Source organism: Magnolia sinica, chromosome 6, assembly GCF_029962835.1.
Source record: "Magnolia sinica isolate HGM2019 chromosome 6, MsV1, whole genome shotgun sequence".
NCBI lineage: Eukaryota > Viridiplantae > Streptophyta > Magnoliopsida > Magnoliales > Magnoliaceae > Magnolia > Magnolia sinica.
Genome location: NC_080578.1, coordinates 73,524,604 through 73,545,388, shown reverse-complemented (window position 1 = coordinate 73,545,388; position 20,785 = coordinate 73,524,604).

Here is a 20,785-nt window from a genome sequence, read left to right as displayed (position 1 = left end):
ATGATCTAAGTGTAACTTATTACACTTATCGTGGGCGTTGAGAAGTGATTTTCAATACTCCTATTGATGGGCATGATTTCCTTTATGCAGTTACATTCCAAGTTATTTAAATTCAAGCATTATCTATGCTTACATTTATGTTAAGTTGATATTCTTCAGATGCGTATGTACCATGATTGGAGTTATTGTTCCATTATTGTTTTACATTCCATATGAATATCTGTAGTAGTGTAAGATGTTTGAGACTATGCTTTAGTCCAGGAAATCGGTAATTGACCCTATGTTCGTGGTTGAGATTGCTTTCGCCACGTAGGACGTATTAGACGAACCCGAGTCGTATTAGAGTTGTCGGCAGTGGTTTGGCCACGCGGAGTGTTTGCGCACTCTATGTCGTTCAATTCAACGTGCGCTCGTGCTAGTCGAGTTCGTCAAGTAACCCGATTGTCCGATGTATGTTCACCATGTATGGACGCTACTGCTTGAATCTAGGGTACCGAACTTACCAGTGAAATCCTATTAACTATGGTACTTGATCCGTTAAGACTCATGAGCCGGACATGGTGGTATGGGACACCGTGATCGAGCTGTCGGCCTACGCTGGGGTGACGAGCCTCCCCGTAGTGACCAGTGAGCAACTAAACTCGTGAGCCGATTATGGTGGTATGGGACACTATATTCGTGCTGTCGGCCTACATTGATTGGTGACGAGCCCTTTGTAGTGACCTCGAGCATACCTGGATACCGCAAGGAGGTGACGAGCCGAATTGTGGTAGTAAAGGCATGAAAGGCGTGCATTGATTAGTGACGAGCCCTTTGCTACGACCTCAAACATATGATTGTATGAGATGTCTAGGATTGACGACCCTAGTATGGATCACCGTTTGGATGGTGACATGAGGAAGGTATCTTAGCTTCCCAATCCGGCTGTGTGAAATGGACTAATAACAACTTGGTAATCATATCCATGCACCGTATTTGCATGTGCTTTGTAGATGTGGCGCACTTTGAGGCGATGTCATGCGTAACGTAAGATGAAGACGCTGAGGGTGTACGCGTGAGGGCACGCATCATATTGCATTCATCCTTGCATTAACAAGAGTACTTAGGATTTATTTAATTATCCTGCTTTATCATTACTGTTTGATTGAACTGATAACATGTTAACCAGTGCCTTATTGTTCCACTGAGTTGATCACTCACTCTCACATTTCTGGGGCAGTGTTAAACACCCACCAGACTCTGTCTTAGGCTCTGATGTTGCAGATGTGGATGCGACTTCTGAGGCAGAGCGGGAGCTGGATGATGACGAGGCTGCCTTCTCTTATGTGCAGTTTTCAGACGGGTTCTAGCGAGCCTCGGTCTGGTGTGCGGGATCATGGGATTATTTTTGGGAACTGAAATGATGTAACTTGATACTTATAATTTTGTTAAATAACACTTTCATACGATCTGGCTTGTATATGTAATTCAGGGGTTTACACTTGTACACATATTTTACTATAAGTCTTCCGCTTGCTTTATTCACTTATCCCTGAATCATATCTGTGTTTTGGCTTAATTTATTCCATGTTTTATGCACTAATACAGTCAACATACATCCTTCATTAAATATGTTGCATAAGTGATGTTTTGGAACTCGGGAGCTGAGTTATGCTTGACCCCCGAATTTCAGGGCGTTACAGTATATGTATATGTAAGTGTGTCTCTGTGTGTGTGTATGTATGTATGTATATTTGTGTATCTGTATATATATGTATATGTGTGTATATGCTGTATATGTGTGTGTGTATGTGTATATAGTGATGTTTTCTCTTCCCTTATTTTATTTTGCGTAATAGTAAATTTCGAGGACGAAATTTTTATTAGGAGGGGAGAGCTGTCAAGCCCGTCATAATGACCATTCTATTCCGTATGATCTCGTGGTCCTCCCGGTCAAATTTCGGCGACCCACCACCCATAGATTTCATTTATGCGCGACCCTGAGTCTCATCCTGTAAACCTGAGTCGGCTTGACCCGAGACCTGCGCCATTGCGACCGCACCATCGTCGTGGTTCTGATGCCTCGTCTCGTGCGTAAATGCCACACTTAGATCATAACATGTGGCCCACGCATAATAATGGTCGTGGACTGTACGTTGCGGGACCCACTGGCACCATTCCCTAGGTGGGTGATGTCATGCCTTTACACAAGTAATGATGGCCTCTCTTCATAAGTCAACCCTTCTTACATGTAATAATGGCATCTGTCTTCCCCAAGCAATGATTACCCTACCACAATCATTTCATTCTCTCTCTCTCTCTCTCTCTCTCTCTTATCTCTCTCCCTCCCTGTCTTTCTTCCCATTCAAACAACAAGAGCTCCCAACGTCCAGGCTTTCCTCCATTTTCCAGCCACATTGAAGCTGCATACCCTATCATCGAACCTCTAAAATCCAATCTTAACCATTGATTCTTTCTCCATGGAGCTAGATTACCCTAGTGTGGAAGAATGAGTAGTTTTAAAGGTGGGTGCTTTCAAGTTGCTGATTTCTCCTTTCTTCTTTGATCCTCTCTTTTCTTTTGATATAGGAAATGTGGGACCCACCAATCCATGATGGGGATCCCATTTGATCCCTTGGATGTGGCCCTTGGCCCATCCTGCATGCATGCATTATCCCATGATGGGGCCATTCTCCATGGACCCCATCATGATGTATCTCATGATCCCAACCATTCTAAGGTCATCTAAACCTTCATTTTATGGTGGGGATGGTATCCCCACCTTGAAAATTTTTATTGTGGGATCCATGCATGCATGGACCCAAGATGTAAATATGTATGACTAGATCTTTATATGAGTGATCCTAGTGGCGAAATCCCTCTATGTATGATCGGATTCTCTCTCATTTCCTCTCTCTTTCCCTATTTTCTACCATTTTTGTTGATCAAGGTGGCCCACTTGATGTGCAAGGCACATCTAGCCGTCCACCCTTGTTGAACGTTTCCCCTTGTCCCATTTTCTGGATGAGGGAGATTCACCTTGCTATCCACTTTTCCACACAAGGTCCGGATCGTTTGGGGCCATGATCGGAGTGTGCGTGGCCCATCTAAGTGACCCTATCTTAATGTATGTGATGGGTTTTCTTGCTGGACTTTTATTTGTGGGCTGCACTAGGCAGCAATACCCAGCTGTCCAGAATATCTCCCAGGCCCATTTGTTAGCTGTTTGAATAGGAAACCCAAATACCAGTGTAAGACCCGTATCCTAGACCGTACCATTCTGTAGGCTTCCGCGGTACTCCCGGTCGAATTCCGGCAACCCTCAACCTGTTACTGGTATTTGGGCGCGGTCCTGAGTCTTGTCCCGTATATCTGAGTTGACTCGACCCGAGACTTGTATCCTTGCGACCGCGCCGTCGCCGCGGTTCCGATGCCGCGTCTCGCGCGCTGAGGCGATACCCGGTCCAGGAGATGTGGGCCCGCGTTCAGTTCGAGAAAAACGCCGCACGTTGCAAACACCGAGGGAATCTTTACGACACATCACATCACTCCATCAATCAATGCAAGTACAACCACCCCTCTCTTAAAGTTAACTCTCTCTTACAACTAAGTACATTCACCCATCACTCACCATCCCCCTCCCCATCACTTCATCACTCACATCACCTCTCTCTCTCTCATCTCTCTCATTCTCCAAAAAGAAACAACCCACGTCTCAACCCCCATGAGAGCTTGGTGTTGTAAAGCCCGTATCCTAGACCGTACCGTTCCATAGGCTTTCGCGGCCCTCCCGGTCAAATTCTGGCGACCCGCGATCTGTTACCGATATTTGCATGCGATCCTGAGTCATGTCACGTATATCAGAGTCGGCGCGACTTGAGACTTGTACCCTAGCGACCGCACCGTCGCCGCGGTTCCGACGCCCCGTATTACGCGCTGAGGCGATACCCGAGCCAGGGGATGTGGGCCCGCGATCAGTTCGAGAAAACATCATGTATTTGCAATCCCAAGAGAATCTCTACAATATGTCAAATCAATTCTATCAATCAATTCCATCAATCACCTCTCATGTCAATTACAAAACCCCATCCCCGAGCAACCCCAAAATCAAAGCAACCCATCACTCACCTTGTCACCCATCACCCTCTTACATCACTCATACCTCTCTCTCATCTTTCTCTCTCATTTCCCCATTTTCAAGCAAACAACGCAACGTTCATGAGAGCTCCATGAGAGAGCTTTGTGTGGCCTACTCCCTACCTCCCATCTCCACCATCCAAAGAACATCTCAACCGTTGAAATCCAAAGAACATCTAGATCATGTTGGCGGAAGAAGGAAGAGGAGATCAAAGGTGGGTGTTTTTATTTGTTGATTTTGTGATTTGAGGGCCTACATATGTGGGACCCATCTTGATGTATTCATGTATAGGGAGGGCCTACAGTGGCGTGGTCCCTCCTCTCTCATGATCGTCTCACCTCTCTCTCTCTCTCTTTCTCTCTCTCTCTCTATGTTATTTTCCTTGTGTGATGGTCCACCTTGATGGACGGTGCTAAGGACCTCACCTATAATGTGTGCATTTTATCCACGCCGCTGTCCAATTAGCGGACCGCATTTGCTATCCAAATCGAGGGCCTACCTTGCTACCGCATCCAACTAGGGCCCACCCTTGTTGTCTGTTTGAACAGACCCTAAAGAAGGGAAATCACACATATCGGTTTGATCCGTGGGCCCCACCATGATTTTCGTATGATGCCAACATCGTCCAGTGACTGGACGTGTGGCCCACATAATACAAGTGTTTGGACAGGCCGCCTGTCCAGGGGCCTGGACGTGGATGTATTTTTATATAAAAATATATATATATATATATATATATATATTATGGTGGGCCCCACGTGGGACCCACCTTTACTTCATGTATTCCCCGTGGATCCCATCCACATGGATCTTACCCTGATGTATGGTTACATCTAGACCGTCCGTCCATTTTGAAATGGGACGAGGCCCACTATAACGCATGTGTTTTATTCAAACCGGCCAGCCATCTGGAGGACGGGGCCCACCCCTGCACGTGTGGGTGGGACCCACCTTGACGAATGTAGCATATGTCCACACCGTCCAATTTTGGACGGTGCAGAGAGGGGCCACCAAGATGTATACAACCGTCCATCCGTTGGCAGTTGTTGTGGCACCAACGTGATGTATGTATTTTATATACAAACCGTCCTTCCATTTGAAGGTGTGGCCCACCCCACACGTGTGGCACGTGTGGGGTGGGACCACCTTGGTGGATGCATCGTATATCCCCTAGTCCTCCATCTGTCCTTTGGTGCGGGCACCACCATAATGCATGTGTTTATACACACCGTCCAGCCATGTTTTCAGACCGTGTAGGGTCTTTACTACATGTGGGGGATGGGGCCCACCTTGATGTACGTGCCTTACATCCTAGCCGTCCATTTGTTTGGGAACGGTGGGACCCCCTGCAATATGTGTGTGTGTTGTGTAGCGCACACCTTGATGTATGAATGTGCTCACCACGTTGTCCATCCATTTTTCTGGGATGAGGCCCACCTGTGTATGTGTTGTGGGGCCTGATGTGATGTATGCGCTTCATCCCACCGTCCAGCAAGTGGGACGGTGGGTAAATCCAGCCCGTCCAGTCTCACACATGGTGTGGGGTCCACATGATATATGTGTTTTATCAAGACCGTCCATCCAGCAGCAGATAGCTGTTGAACTGACGTCAGCAAGTTCTGTGGGTCCCACATAATGTATGTGCTATATCCAACTATCCATTGTATGGACGATCATGGGTATGTATTATATCTCTACCGTCCATCTGTTTCGACATCAGCAAATTCTCTGGCCCAATCATGGAGTATGTGTTTATCCAACCGCCCACCTGGCAACAGGTGGGGCCCATCTTAATGTAAGTATTTTGTATCTGGGCCATCCATATGCTGGACAGCCAGCAGTTTTTGCTGCCGCTGCAGTTGACATCAGCAAGTTCTGTAGGCCACCATTGATGCATGTGATGTATATCCTAGCCGTCTTTCATTCAGATATGCATGGGGCCCACCTAGGATGTATGTACTGTAGCCGCACCGTCCGTCTGAGGACGTGGCCCTGATGTATGGGTTTTACCCTCATTGTCTATAGGACGGTGGAAACCACCATGATGTAAGTGTTTTATCTACATCATCCGTGGACCACACCATGATGTAGGTGTTGTATCCACACAGTCCACCAGTTCCATATCAGTTTAAGGCCTGGGCCTCAACAGCCAGGCCTAGATATGCAGTCAGCAGGGTCATATGATGTGGCCCAGTATGAGGCCCAATGTGACCTATATGAGGCCCACTTGATGTAGATGAGGCCCATTAGTGCAGCCCATTGATGCAGCCCACTTGATGTGTATGAGGCCCATGTGCAGGGCTCACCAATTATGTATATTAGGCTCATGTGTAGGGCCCACCTATTGTGTATTTGAAGCCAATGGGTGAGGCCCAATGTGATGTATTCGAGGCCCAATGTGATGTATCCGAGGCCCATGAGTGAGGCCCATTGTGATGTATTTGAGGTCCATGTGATGCGGCCCATAGTGATGTGTATGTGGCCCTTGTATAAGACTCATTGTGATGTGTATTAGGCCTTTGTGTGAGGTCATGGGCCCACTATATGTCTAACCCTATGTGGGCCACTCCTTGGGAGCAATGTTGGTTGAATGTCCACATTGATGGGCAATGATGGTTAGATGTTCACATTGTGACCTTCCCTTAGGCCTTGTTAAGCCCATTCCGATTCCGATTGTCAATTTCGATTGTCGAGGCTAAATCTGATTGACGAGGGCAATTCCGTTAGTCGAGGCTGATTCCGATTAACGTGACCGATTTACTGATTCTAATTATTGATCGATTTTGATTGTCATGATCGATTGTCGATTCCGATCGACATGACCGATTTGTCATTCTGATTATCGATCGATTTCGATTGTCATGACCGATTGTTGATTCCGATTAACATGACCGATTTGTCGATTATGATTATCGATCGATTTCGATTGTCATGACCGATTGCTGATTCCGATCGAAGTAACCGATTTGCCATTCTGATTATCGATTGATTTCGATTGTCGTGACCGATTGTCGATTTCGATCGACGTGACCGATTTGCCATTCTGATTATCGATTGATTACGATTGTCGTGACCGATTGCTGATTCCGATTGATGTGACCGATTTACCGATTCTGATTATCGATTGATTGCGATTGTCGTGACTGATTGCCGATTCCAATTGACATAACCGATTTGTCGATTCTGATTATCGATTGATTCCGATTGTCGTGACCGATTGCCAATTCTGATCGACGTGACTGATTTACCATTCTTATTATCGATTGATTCCGATTGTCGTGACAGATTGCCGATTCCGATTGTCATGGCCGATTGTCGATTAGCAATCGAGGCTAATTATCATGGCCGATTGCTGATTCCGGTTGACGTGACTGATTTTTCGATTCCGATTATCGATCGATTCCGATAATCGAGGCCAATTCTGATTGTCGAGACCGATTTCGATTTGTCGAGGCTGAGTATCGAGGCCGATTTTGATTGGTCGAGGCCGATTGTATAGGCTGATTCTGATTATCGAGCTGAGTATCAAGGCCGATTCTGATTTGTCGAGGCCAATGTATAGGTCGATTTCGATTGTCGAGACCGAATGTCGAGGCCGATTCCGAGTGTCAATTCCGATCATTGAGGTCGATTTCGTTTGTCGAGGCTGATTTTGATTGCCGAGGCCGATTGTCGAGGCCTATGTGATGAGGCCCATTGTGATGCATTTGAGGGTCAGGCGATGGAGCCCATTGTGATGTATGTTAGGCCCGTGTGAAAGGCCCATTGTGATGTGTATTAAGCTCTTGAGTAAGGCCCATGGTGTTGTATATCAGGCCCTTTGTGAGGCTATGAGTCCACTATATGTAAGGCTCTATGTGGGCCACTCCTTGGGGGTAATGTTGGTTAAATGTACACATTGTCGATGCCGATTGTCGGTGCCAGTTATTGATACTGATTATGAGTATGTGACAGAATAGCATCATGATACATACCCATACGCATCATCTGCATGTTTGTTATGAGATATGGTTGACCATTGCATATGACATTAGATATGTTGTTATAAGACTCTCTGAAAGCGGAGATTGTATCACATGAATACATGGTATGCGCAGGATTGATGCATGACTGGATTATATGACTCATTGTAACGTCTCGAAAAAATCCGTATAAGGACCCGAGTACCACCTCAGGCAAAAATCACCCAGGACCAAATCCTTTAGAAATTAGGTTAATTTTAGCAAGTGCTAAACTAGAGTGTTTATGAAATTAGAACTAATCACTTTAAATATGATTTGCAAGACCTAAAATGTGCAGAATCATTAACCAGGTTGCTCTCGGGAGCACACCGAAACTCCGTATCGGACCTGGACCACACGTCGAAAGTTCGATTACTCCGAAACTATACAGTTATGACCGCATTACTGGACTTGACAACTCCCTCGGAAATCAAGTCTTAATTGTGTCTAAAACTACACAACTTGAGCCCGGAGTGAAGAGTGTGAGAAATGTAAAAATATTTAGAAATAAAAATCTAAATTTAAGTAATCTGAGTCATGTCGCTTGCGGGCCAAATATAAGGATTCAGACCGTCAAAATCTGACCCAAATACACCCTCGAATCAGGAGAAATGTCCCACACATGTCGATGTACTTGTGGCCCTAATCGAGTGACCATAACCGTTGAACTAAAACTGGTCCGCCACGGCTAATCTGTAAATCCGATCGGGACGAAAACTCAGCCTGACCTAGATCCATGGTTAGGGAGCTTAAGTCCGACCGCACGTGAAAAAGGGGCCACCAGAAGTGCTCCGTTGGACCGGAACGACCCATATTTGGATATAACCTAAGTATACCTTGGCCCTGTGGCCATTCCCATCAAACCGGGCCTATATAAGGACCTTAAACACCCTCTCTCATATGTCATACGAATTTGTAAACCCGAAGGGAAAGAAGAGAGAAAAGAGAAGAAGAAAGTGAGGAAGAGAGAGAGAGAGAGAGAGAGAGAGAGAGAGAGAGGTTGGGATCTTTCCCTAACGCTCCACGTGCTTAGCCACCACTCCTGTGTCCCTATACGGGCGATACCAATCCCGTTCTTAGGTAAGAAAACCTAACCCTAATCCGTTTTAGGGTTTCTGATAGTGTAAGTTATGAAATAGCTAACCTAATTTATCTTATAGGTTGTTAATCTGCCGTAGACAAAGACCTAGCTTTAAAACTGAGTTCGTTACAAGTCTACCGGCGAAAGGTGTGGACTATAAATGTTTAGGTTATGGTTTTCAAGGCTTTCAATGTCAACTAATGATTTATGACTGATTTGAATTGCTATCACATGCTTAGACACGTTGTTCCCGCACTTTACACATATGTATGAACTATGTTGAATAATGTGTATTCTTGGGCATGTTGAAATGTTTGTATGTATATGGATTTGTCATAATTAACTGTTGTAGACAAATGGTTGAATTATATGTGACAATTCCTTAGTGAAAGGATTTGCCCTAATACGTGCTAACACCAACATACGTCATGTATGTTGGAATATGTAGTCTAAGTGTTTGTAGAAATGTCTGAATGAACAAATGTGTAATATATTGTACTTTAAATGGGCGTTGAGAAGAGATTCTCAACTACCTTAACGATGTGTATGATTTCCTCCATGTAACCTATATTCTTTGTCTGTTTTATTTAGACACTGCTTATGTGTGAATTCATGTTTAAGTTGAAATCCACCAAATGCTCACATGCTTGTATGCTTAGAATTGTTGATCCATTACTGTTCTGATTAGCTTGTATGCTTATCTGTTATAGTCGATTTTGTTTGGGACTACAGAACAGTCCAGGCAATCGGTAACAGGCATTGAATAGGTGGCTGAGGTTGTTTCGCCACATAGGACGCGATCGATGAATCCGAGCCGTACTTGGGACGTCAGCAGTGGTTAGGCCACACGAAGTGCTTACGCACTTCATGTCGATCAACTCAACGTGTGCTCGTACTAGTTGAGCTCGTCAAATAACCCGATTGCCCGATGTATGTTCACCATGTATGGACCTACTGCTTGAATCTAAGGTACCAAACTCACCAGTGAAAACCTCTTTAAAACCTTAGTACCTCGATTCGCTAAGACTCATGAGCCGGACATGGTGGTATGGGACACCGTAGTCGAGCTATCGGTCTACGCTGGGGTGACGAGCCTCCCCGTAGTGACCAGTGAGTAACCCAGACTCATGAGTCGAGTACGGTGGTATGGGACACTGTATTCAAGCTGTCGGCCTACACTGATAAGGTGACGAGCCCTTTGCAGTGACCTCGAGCGTACGTTAAGACTGCGTAGAGGCGACGAGCCCTTACGTAGCAACAAGAGTACACTAGGCCTGCACTGATAAGGTGACGAGCCCTTTGAAGTGACCTAAAACCGCATCATCGTATGGGATTTACTAGGACTGACGACCCTAGAATGGATCATTGTTTGGGAATTTATATAAGGGAGGTATTTTAAATTCCTAATCCTACTATATGAAAAGGACTAATAATAACTCGGTAATCACGCTCATTTCATCGCACTACATGTGCCCCGGGTTGAAGAGCACAGAGGGAAGAAAGCATGCCACGACCGTAAGATGGTGTCGTAGAGGAAGTGTAGGCGAGGGCATGCATCATGCTTACATTTCATCCTTGCATTAATAAGAGTATTTAGGAATGTCTGATATGTCTGCTTTATCATTACTGCTTGACTGAATTGAGAACATGTTAACCTTTGCTTTATTGTTCCACTGAGTTGATCACTCACTCCCACGTCCTGGGACGGTGTTCCGAACACCCACCAAACTCTGTCTTAGTTGCAGATGATGATGCGACTCAGGAGGCGGAGCCCGATTACTATGACGATCAGGATGAGTTCTCATATATGTAATTCTCCGGTGGTTTCGCTTAGGCCATCCGAATCGACGGGGCTACAGGGTCTATTATTATAGTTGAACTATTTTGAACTATTACATGTTTATGGTGACTTAGTGATGTATTCATACTCTGGTGACCGATCGTGATCTTTTTGGTTCATACACGTCTATATACATTTTTTAGTCTTCCGCTTGCGTTATAAGAATTGATCTGGAGTATGAATTACTGTTTTGGTATAATCTCACTCATGATTAATGCACTAACACAGACAACATTTAATCATCATTATCTATGTTGCATAAGTGATGCGTTGGAACTCATGTGTTGAGTTTATGCTCGACCCCCGATTTTCAGGGCGTTATAAGTTGGTATCAAAGCATGATTTGAATTAAACCGGACCTGGGTTAGGGTCACACGACGTATGCTGACGCTTTTCAACATAGTTGGGTGCGAGAGAAATCTAGAAACAAGCTTAGGATTCCCCAATTTCGCCAATTGGCAAAGTTCACAGAAATCGATCATTTTCTCGGGTCTGTACCCATCCGTGATCGCATGAGTCGATCCCGAATCACCCCTAGATAGTCAATTGACAGGTTTCGATCATGTTTTATTTCGTCCCAGCCGTTTAAAATCGGTAACGTAAATATACGTCAGAATTTATTCGAAATGACCCGAAACAAGTCAAAACGGAGTGAGGGGCCAAACGAGACACTTCCAGGGGGACCCATGGTGGGACCCAACCTTTTTGGGACCCAAGGGGCAGAAAGACCTCGCCCAAAGGGCGAGCCCTCACTGGAAAGTCCAGTAACCGGCAAGGACCTTGCCGGTTTGGCGAGGCCTCACCATCAAACGGGCCTGGCCGGGCGGGCCGGCTCGGGCCGATCGGTCCTAGGTGTTGTGTGGTCCATGCACATAGGTGGGGTCGATTATAACCCCTTCTATACCACCTTTCCTTCACAAACCACCACCCCAAGCTCTCCTTTTTTCCAAAAAATTTCAGATTTTCCACTCAAACCCCTCCTTCAAGCACTTCTTGTCTCATTTTCGTGCAACCCTTGCACTACCCCCTTCAAAAACCTCTACCACAGCTGCCAACCCTTTTTGCATTCTCTCGTTTGAGCTCTTAAACCCTCCATTTGAGTCTCAAATTCGTGTAAGCTCACTAACCTACTTGATTCCATCATTTTTCCTCTTTATTTCCCTTTCATTTGAGCCTATACATCCCCTTTTTGTAGCTCAAGATTTCAAAACCCAACAATCCCTCTTCTAATCTTCCTTATTCCTTCAACTTTCTTCATTCCTTCTCTTTTTGGAACACACAAATACCATTGTGTGCTTCAACGATCTTATGATCTCGTAACCCATCCTATTCCCACTTTTCCTTCCATTTCAATGGCTCTTTTTAAGCTTGTGGCAACTATTTTCTCTCTTTTCGCCCTTCTTTCTCTCATGGGAAAGAAAAGAGCTCCTGTGGAAGAAGCTGGGCCTAGTCTCCCTACTCGTTCGAGGAGACCAAGAGGTGCCGCCGCAAGTTCGAGCGTCAATTGGGAGTTTCAGACTAAACGGGATCTTGATCCCCAGGCTCCCATCGGAAGGATGCTGTTGGCGGAGCTGTCGCATAGAGTTTATGAGGGCCGTAGAGTCCTTTTTGAAGCTCATGTGGATGCAAGGCTATTTGGGGAATACCTCTTGCTCGAGCGCCTGGAAGAGGCCGGGTGGGGTCTGCTATTTGAGGGCGAGTACCGCGCAAATGTGGGCACTGTCTGAGCTTTCTATGCCCACATTCGAGAGCCTACGTTGGAGCCCTTGCAGTTCAAGATTCCTTGTGGAAGAGATCGGGAAGCCACCATCCACGTTGGTTTAGTATCTTGGCTTATGAATGTGCCTCTTGGCGAGGTAGATGCAACTGAGAATAATCTGAGGAGTGTACGTGAAAGAGATCGCCGCACACGGGCCCTTTATGGCCAATTGGTTCAGTGGCAATCCAACAATAGCCTTCTAGCGACCCATATGTCTGGCGACTTCCGTTTGCTTCACCATATCTTCACGTTCAATGTCTACCCCAGGTGGAGCAACCGCAGCGAGCGCACGCGCCTGATGGTAGATTTCCTATATTAAGTGGGGCAGGGAGAAGCTGTGTGTGCCTACATATGTTTTGCGACAGATAGTTCTCACCGCACGCTCTAACAGAAGGTCGGATTCGCTCCCATTCGACTCATATGTAAGATTGCACATGAGTTTGGCTACAGGCTTAGGGCGGAAAAGCCGGTGCCGATCCATTACATCAATGAAGCGACTCTCAATCAGATGGGTATCGGGCCACGGCAACGACAAGCCCAACTTGAAGAGAGTGAGGATGAGACAGAGAGCGAAGAGGAAGAGAGTGAGGAAGAAGAGGGAGCTAAAATAGAAGAAGAACATAGCAAGGAAAAAGATGAGGCTCAGGATACGGATGAGAGCTCCCCTCCTGCGGTACCGGAGCATGGCACTGTTCAAGCTCGCTTAGCTCAACTTGAGGAAGGTTAGGCTTTCCTACGACAAGATATAATGGATCTTCAGGGCCTCGTGAAACACAAGTTTAAGAAGGTGACTCGCACTTTGAAGTCCATCCTATACTGCCTACAGGATAAGGGTGCCCCTCCTTCGTCGCCAAACTCAGATGCTTAGTCATCCAAGCTGTCACCCCATAGCTTGTTTTGTCGCTGTGTTAGGATGTTTGTGTTTGTATGCATTTTCTGTCATGATTCATGTAACACTGTATTCCATGTGCTGTGACAAATTTTGGTAAATGAAATGCATGTGGTCTCTTTTGCTATGAAGTTGTGTGAAATGCTTAAAGGATTGTGTATTGCTATGCTACATCATACCTAAGTTGCACCCTATTTCATATAGGGAATGCCACCTAAGGTCACGCGGAGCACGGCACGCCTCACATTTATTGATTTGATAGACCAGTCACCTCCCCAGGGTGAAGGTCGTACGAACCCTGGTTTGGGCCCGGTTCGTGAGACTATACCTGAGCCTCAGCCTTCTACTGGTCCTATAGTTAGGCCGCCACCTTACACACTACCAATTCGTGAGTAAAACCGTGCATCTTCTTCGACGCAGCATGAGCCTTAGTCAACCCCACTTACTGATAGGTTGGAGCAGTTGATGACGATGATGCACCAGCAGCACCAGCAGCTCTTGACCATTATTGCGGGGGCCCTAGCTCAGGGTGGAAGTGCGACTCCACCTTCACCATCTGTACGCCCTGTAGGACTGTAGGGCCTTCTGCTCAGGATGAGGGTGTGCCTTTACTTGCACCTGGTATATACCCTACGGGGAACTTGGGAATGAGCGGCCTCTTCGAGAGATTCCAGCGCTTGCGGCCTCCTACATTTGCGGGTTCTTACAGACCCGAGGAGGCCGAATATTGGCTAGACCGCATCTCTAAAATGCTGAGGATGCTACACTGTATAGAGCCGGAGTAGGTCGAGTTGGCCACCTTTATGTTTGAAAAGGAGGCCAGCTTGTGGTGGGATAGTGTCATGCGGATCGTTGCAGTTGACTATGTATGGACATGGGCAGCTTTTGAGTTCCGCTTTCATGAGAAGTACTATCCCCAGACGTACCGGCACGAGAAGGAGAATGAGTTTTCACGCCTCAGATAGGGAGGCATGTCAGTGATAGAGTACGAGCACCGGTTTACGGAGTTAGGCAAGTACGTCCCTACAGTGCTTGCTGACGCGCAAATGTGGATGCGGCATTTTTCAGAGGGCCTGAGACTTGATATTTTCTTAAAGATGTGTTGTGCTAATATACCCTCTTTTGTTGAGTTAGTACACATGTCTATGAGGGCGGAGCAGGATGGGGATCGATTGTCATGTTCTCGTGGGCCTATGATCCCTAGGCCATGACCAGATATGCCGAACAAGCCATTCATCGGCAAGAGATCTCGTACCGACTCTCCTCCCAGGATCGAGGCGCCACCAGTTCCGATGAGGCGACCTAGTGTGACATGTATGTAGTGTGGGAAACCAGGTCATGCGGTGGAGAGCTGTTTTGCACGCATGCGAGATAGTGGGTTTTCACTACCACAGAGAATCGACCGCCCTCGCCCTCAGGCTCTATCGGCTCCACCCCTACGGACAACACCTACACATCCTTCTTTCAGGCCCCCTACACCTTGATTTAGGCCACCTCAGCGACCTATGGTGCCTCAGCCCAACAGATCTCAGCAGGCACGCGTTCATGTACTTACAGCGGAAGCGCCTAACTCTACAGCTACCGTACCTATGGCCTTCGAGCTCACCGCCCATATTGAAGGTACCCCTATATTTCTGTTAGTGGATATAGGATCCACTATATCTGTGATATCATGTTCTGCAGTCCAGCGCTTAGGGCTGAAGACGACTCCGATGGTTGGGGTGCGAGTTATTGCAGCACCAAGGACCTTTACAGATGCCACTAAATTGTGTGCGGGTTGTTTGATAGATCTAGGGAGCAGGACAATATACATTGACTTGATTATCACCACACTATACTATTTCGACATCATCCTCGGTATAGATTAGTTGACTGAAATGAGGGCCAAGATTGACTGCGAGACCCGTCTAGTGACAGCGTACGGACCTGAGGGCATGCCCTTTACGATTCCCGTGCAGGTCAGTTGCCCTTTTCGAGTTCTTTGTTAGGCTTCCTTACTGAAGAATGTTGACGGCCCGGTACTTAAAGACACACTAGTGGTTCGGGAGTTTGAGGACATGTTCAGTAAGATACCTAGACTACCTCCTCGGTGCGAGATCGACTTCAATATTGACCTTGTGCCTAATGCGACACCAATATCTCTTCCGACTTATCGCATGGCTCTATGTGAGATGGAAGAGTTGAGGAAATAAATCGATGATCTGTTAGATGCTGGCTTCATACGACCGAGTGTGTCTCCTTAGGGAGCACCTGTGTTGTTTGTGAAGAAGAAGGACGGTTCACTGCAGTTGTGTATTGATTATCGCAAACTGAACTAAGTGACGGTAAAGAACAAGTATCCTCTGCCTAGGATAGACGATTTGTTTGATCAGTTGAGAGGAGCGCAGTATTTCACGAAGATCGACTTGCAGTCAGGGTATCATCAGTTGCGCGTTAGGGATGAAGACGGCTTTCAAAACTTATTTTGGGCACTACGAGTTTCTCGTGATGTCGTTCGGTCTTACGAACGCTCCGGTTGTGTTCATGGACTTGATGAACAGAGTATTTCGGCCGTTTCTTTACCGATTCGTCATTGTGTTTATTGATGACATCCTGATATATTCCAAGAGTCGGGAAGAGCACGAGGAACACCTGCGAGTAGTCTTGAAAACTTTGAGGAAGAACCAGTTGTTTGCACAGTACAAGAAGTGCGACTTCTAAAAAGAAGAAGTCAAGTTCCTGGGACATATGGTGTCTAAGGAAGGGATAGCTGTGGACCTTGCTAAGGTAGCCGCAGTTCAGGACTGAGAGCAGCCCGGTTCGGTTACCGAGGTGAGGAGTTTTCTTGGTCTGGCAGGTTACTATCAACAATTTATTCGAGATTTCTCGAAGATAGCCAGACCTTTTTCTCAGTTGACACAGAAAGATTTGAAATTCGCCTGGAATGAAAAGGCAGAAGCAGCTTTTCAAGAGCTGAAGGACAGGTTGACGTCCACCCCTGTGCTAGTATTGCCAGAGCAAGGGGTCAAGTATGTTATATGTCACGCCCCAAACCCAGAAATCGGATTCGCAGTAATCCCGATCACCGAATTCGGTGCCGACAGCCTCCGTAGTACCCCATTCTCGGGTCCTAGCGTCCATACGCCAGATTCCGATCCTGGGATCCTACAAGGAGGATTTTTTTTTGTACATTTAACTCATAATAAGCATAACCACAAGATTACCCAATTCACAAAGGCAACATCATCATCACATATCCACTAATATAATCATTTGAGTACAATGTTGAAAGGGAAAATATATATATCGAAATCAAAGCTCTAGAATACAACTGCACGCTCCAAGCTCAACGCTGCTGCATTTGGTTTTTTTTTTTTAAATATGCAGTACTTCACATGTGGAGCCCGCATCTGATGAATCCACTCCATCCATTGGTTTCTACTAATCAAGATGGACCAAACGAGTCCAATATTGGATATACTTCAGTGTATAGAACCATCAGGGTGGGTTTTCAACGGTGAAACCCACAGTTTTCCAAGGGACAGCCTACCAGAAAGTTGGATTGGCCCCATTTTTCGGTTCAACGCCTAAAATGATCTAAGGAATGGAATGGACGGCTTGGATGGGCTCAATGCATCAAGGTGGGGCTTGTGTGGGCGGTCCACCTAAAAGCTTTAAAAAAAAAGGTATATATATCTTCTTCTTTTTATACACTCACCGTCTGCTCACACTTCACAAACCACGTCCAGCGCTCTCTGGACGCTGGAGTTTGAATATAGTACATTATTTAAGGTGGGCCCCACCTACAGATGTGTCGCCTAGGTGGGCCACCACAAGGTTGGATAATGTGGGTAAGAGATATATCAATGTGGGGTCCATCTGAGTGGGCCACATGATCACACCATCACAAAGAGATAAAGAAAGAGAGAGTGGGAGAAAGAAGCACCCACCTTCCTTATTCCTCCTTGATGCTCCAAAGCTCCAATGGGGCTCCTTCAATGATGGAAATGAGCTTTTTGATGGCAGGATATGGGGGATTTAAGGTGGGAAAGGGCTAGGAATTTGGAGAGCTTGGGACGTCCAAGGTCTTGCTACCATGGTGGAAAAATGGAGAATGAAAAAAAGGAAGAGAGAGATGAAGGAGAGAGAGTAATGATGATAGCTCTCTCTCTCTCTTAGCTAGGTAATAAGCGTTTTGGGGAAAAGGTAGCAAGTATGGGCTAGGGTCATTATTGCTTTGACTAGAATTTATGGATGGCTTAGGGTGATGTCACCCTAGCCTTGGGAAAAGTGTCAATGTGATAGGTGGGTCCCACAAATGCTATCAAGGTTCAAATAAAGCGCGGCCTACATCTTTTGATGTACATCTCGGATTGTCATACGAGACGCGGCGTTGGAACCGCAGTGACGATGTGGTCGCAATGACATAGGTCTTAGGTCAAGCCGACTCGAAATTACAGGATGACACTCAAGGTCGCATGTAAATGCTATCTACGCATCGCAGGTCGCTGGAATTCGACCAGGAGGACCGCAGGAGCCTATGGAATGGTACAGGCTAGGATACGAGTCTCACATTATATATACAGATGCATCGCGTGTCGGTTTGGGTTGTGTCCTTATGCAAAAGGACAGGGTGATTGCATATGCCTCGAGACAATTGAGGAAACACGAGGAGAATTACCCGACGCACGACCTGGAGTTAGCAGCTATCATCCTCGCACTGAAGCTCTGGAGACATTACCTCTACGGAGAAGAGTTCGAGCTCTTTTGTAACCACAAGAGCCTCAGATACATATTCACTCAGTGGGACCTGAATATGAGGCAGCAGCGATGGATGGAAACCTTGAAGGACTTTAAGTTCGAGGTCTCTTACCATCCCGGTAAGGCCAATCTTGTGGGAGACGCACTGAGCCGTAAGAAGGCATTGGCGTTTGTGGCTCCGTTGATGGTAGCAGAGTGGGGCATGATAGAGTTCATGCGAGACTTTGAGCAGAAACTCACGGTGGAAGAGCCGTATGAGGGCATTGCACATATTCGACTACAGCCCCTCATTGATGACAGGATTATCGCGGCTCAAGCAGACGATGAGCTATTGGTGAAGATGAGAGAGCAGGCTAGCAGCGATGAGGACTTAGAGTAGAGCGTTGGTACGGATGGGGGCTTACATTACCGTGGCCTCCTATGCATCCCGAACCTCCCTGACTTGAGGAAAGAAGTTCTTGAGGCCGCTCACGATTCTGGAATGGCTATGCATCGAGGCAGTACGAAGATGTATCGTGACATGAAGAGGTCGTACTGGTGGGATAATATGAAGGCTCACATAGCAGATTACGTGTCCCATTGTCTCACGTGCCAGCAGGTCAAGGCAGACGCCGACCTCCTGGTTTGCTTCAGCCCATGCCCATAGCTGAATGGAAGTGGGATTTCATCTCCATGGACTTTATCTCTGGGCTAACGAAGACGAGGAAGGGTTATGATTCTATTTGGGTGATCGTGGACTGGTTGACGAAATCGGCTCATTTCATCCCTATTAGAGTTTCGAACTCTGCAGACGAGTTGGATAGGTTGTACATCAAAGAGATAGTACGTCTGCATGGAGTTTCTTTGGAGATCGTGTCGGACCGAGACACGTGGTTTACATCTATTTTCTGGACCCGCATCCAGGAAGCAATGGGTGTAAATGTCACACATCAAACTCGAAAATCTGATTCACAGGAATCCCGATTGCCGAATCCGGTGCCGATAGCCTCTGTAGTACCCCATTCTCGGCTCCCAGCTCCCATATGTCAGGTTTCGATCCTGGGATCCCACAATGAGGATTTTTCCAACATACATTTTCTCGAAAGAAGCATAACACAAGTATACCCAAATCACAAAGACAACATCGCCATCACATATCCACTAATATAAACTTGAATACAATGCTGAAAGAGGAAGTACATATGTCAAAATAAAATCAAAGCTCTAGAAGTCAGCTACATGCTTCAAGATCCACGTTGCTGTAACTTAACATTACCTGCACGCATCTATCGTGCATAAGCTTATAAAAAGCTTAGAGGGTGGTGAAAGTGTGTGCATAAGATAAGTGCCAAGCATTCAATACAATACCATAATAATACAATATCAGAGTAAGCAGAAAATATACTGATAGGCCCATAAATACCATCAGCCTTATCCAGGATATGCGATGCAGAAATATAATAAAAACAATATCATATATTGATGAAGCAATGCAGATCAGCTATGCAATGCAGAGACAGCAAGCCAAATATCAGATGCCAATGATGCAATGCAATATGCAAATCCTGATGATTTCACGAATAACATCAGTCGTATTTAGGCTGTATAAATGCAGAAACATAGCAACCCAAAATGTCATATGTTGCGGATGTAATGCGACATGCGATGCGAATGTAATGCCCCTGCTAGAGTGTGAAGTCGGGATGATAGTACGTAGTATCACAGGCTATGAGATCCATCACAAGAGACTTCTATCCAAACCAGTCCCATACCTAAATTTGGATAGTCAGACTCAATGTGGTAAACCCCTGATCTCAGGTTAGTCGCGCGCCCAACCAAAATCTTGGTCATGTGAAGGTACACGTAATAAATAGTTACGCACCACCAGCCCGAGTGGATAGTGAATGAACGAATGAATAAATATGCAATTCCTGCTCACTAAGTCCACATATCAATACGATTACTCTCTGGGAAATCACCAGGGTCTATTACACTCCAAACAGATTGCCGCCCCATCGCGCGTAAAAAGGTGAGTGGAAGAGACCTCACTATCCGCCTGCCAATATCAGGCCCGGCTCGTCGATAGCTGACCCATTCCTCGAGCTGGTCAAACTCAACCTAGCATTGCCCCCTCCTCTCGGGCAGGTAAGGTCGTACCCCCTTCCAACCGACCACGACACAGTGGGAGATGCTGCCTAACGGTATACGGCTCTCATGCGCTCATGTATTCACTCGGTCTAGACGTTGGAGCAACCTCTGGAACCAAGAGGGTTCTGAGACTTTCACCCAAGGATATCTATAACATCCCATGTAGAATAGATTTCCGGTGTCCCATCTGGGATCCACGATATGCCTGTGGAGGCTATGGCCCTGACGTCG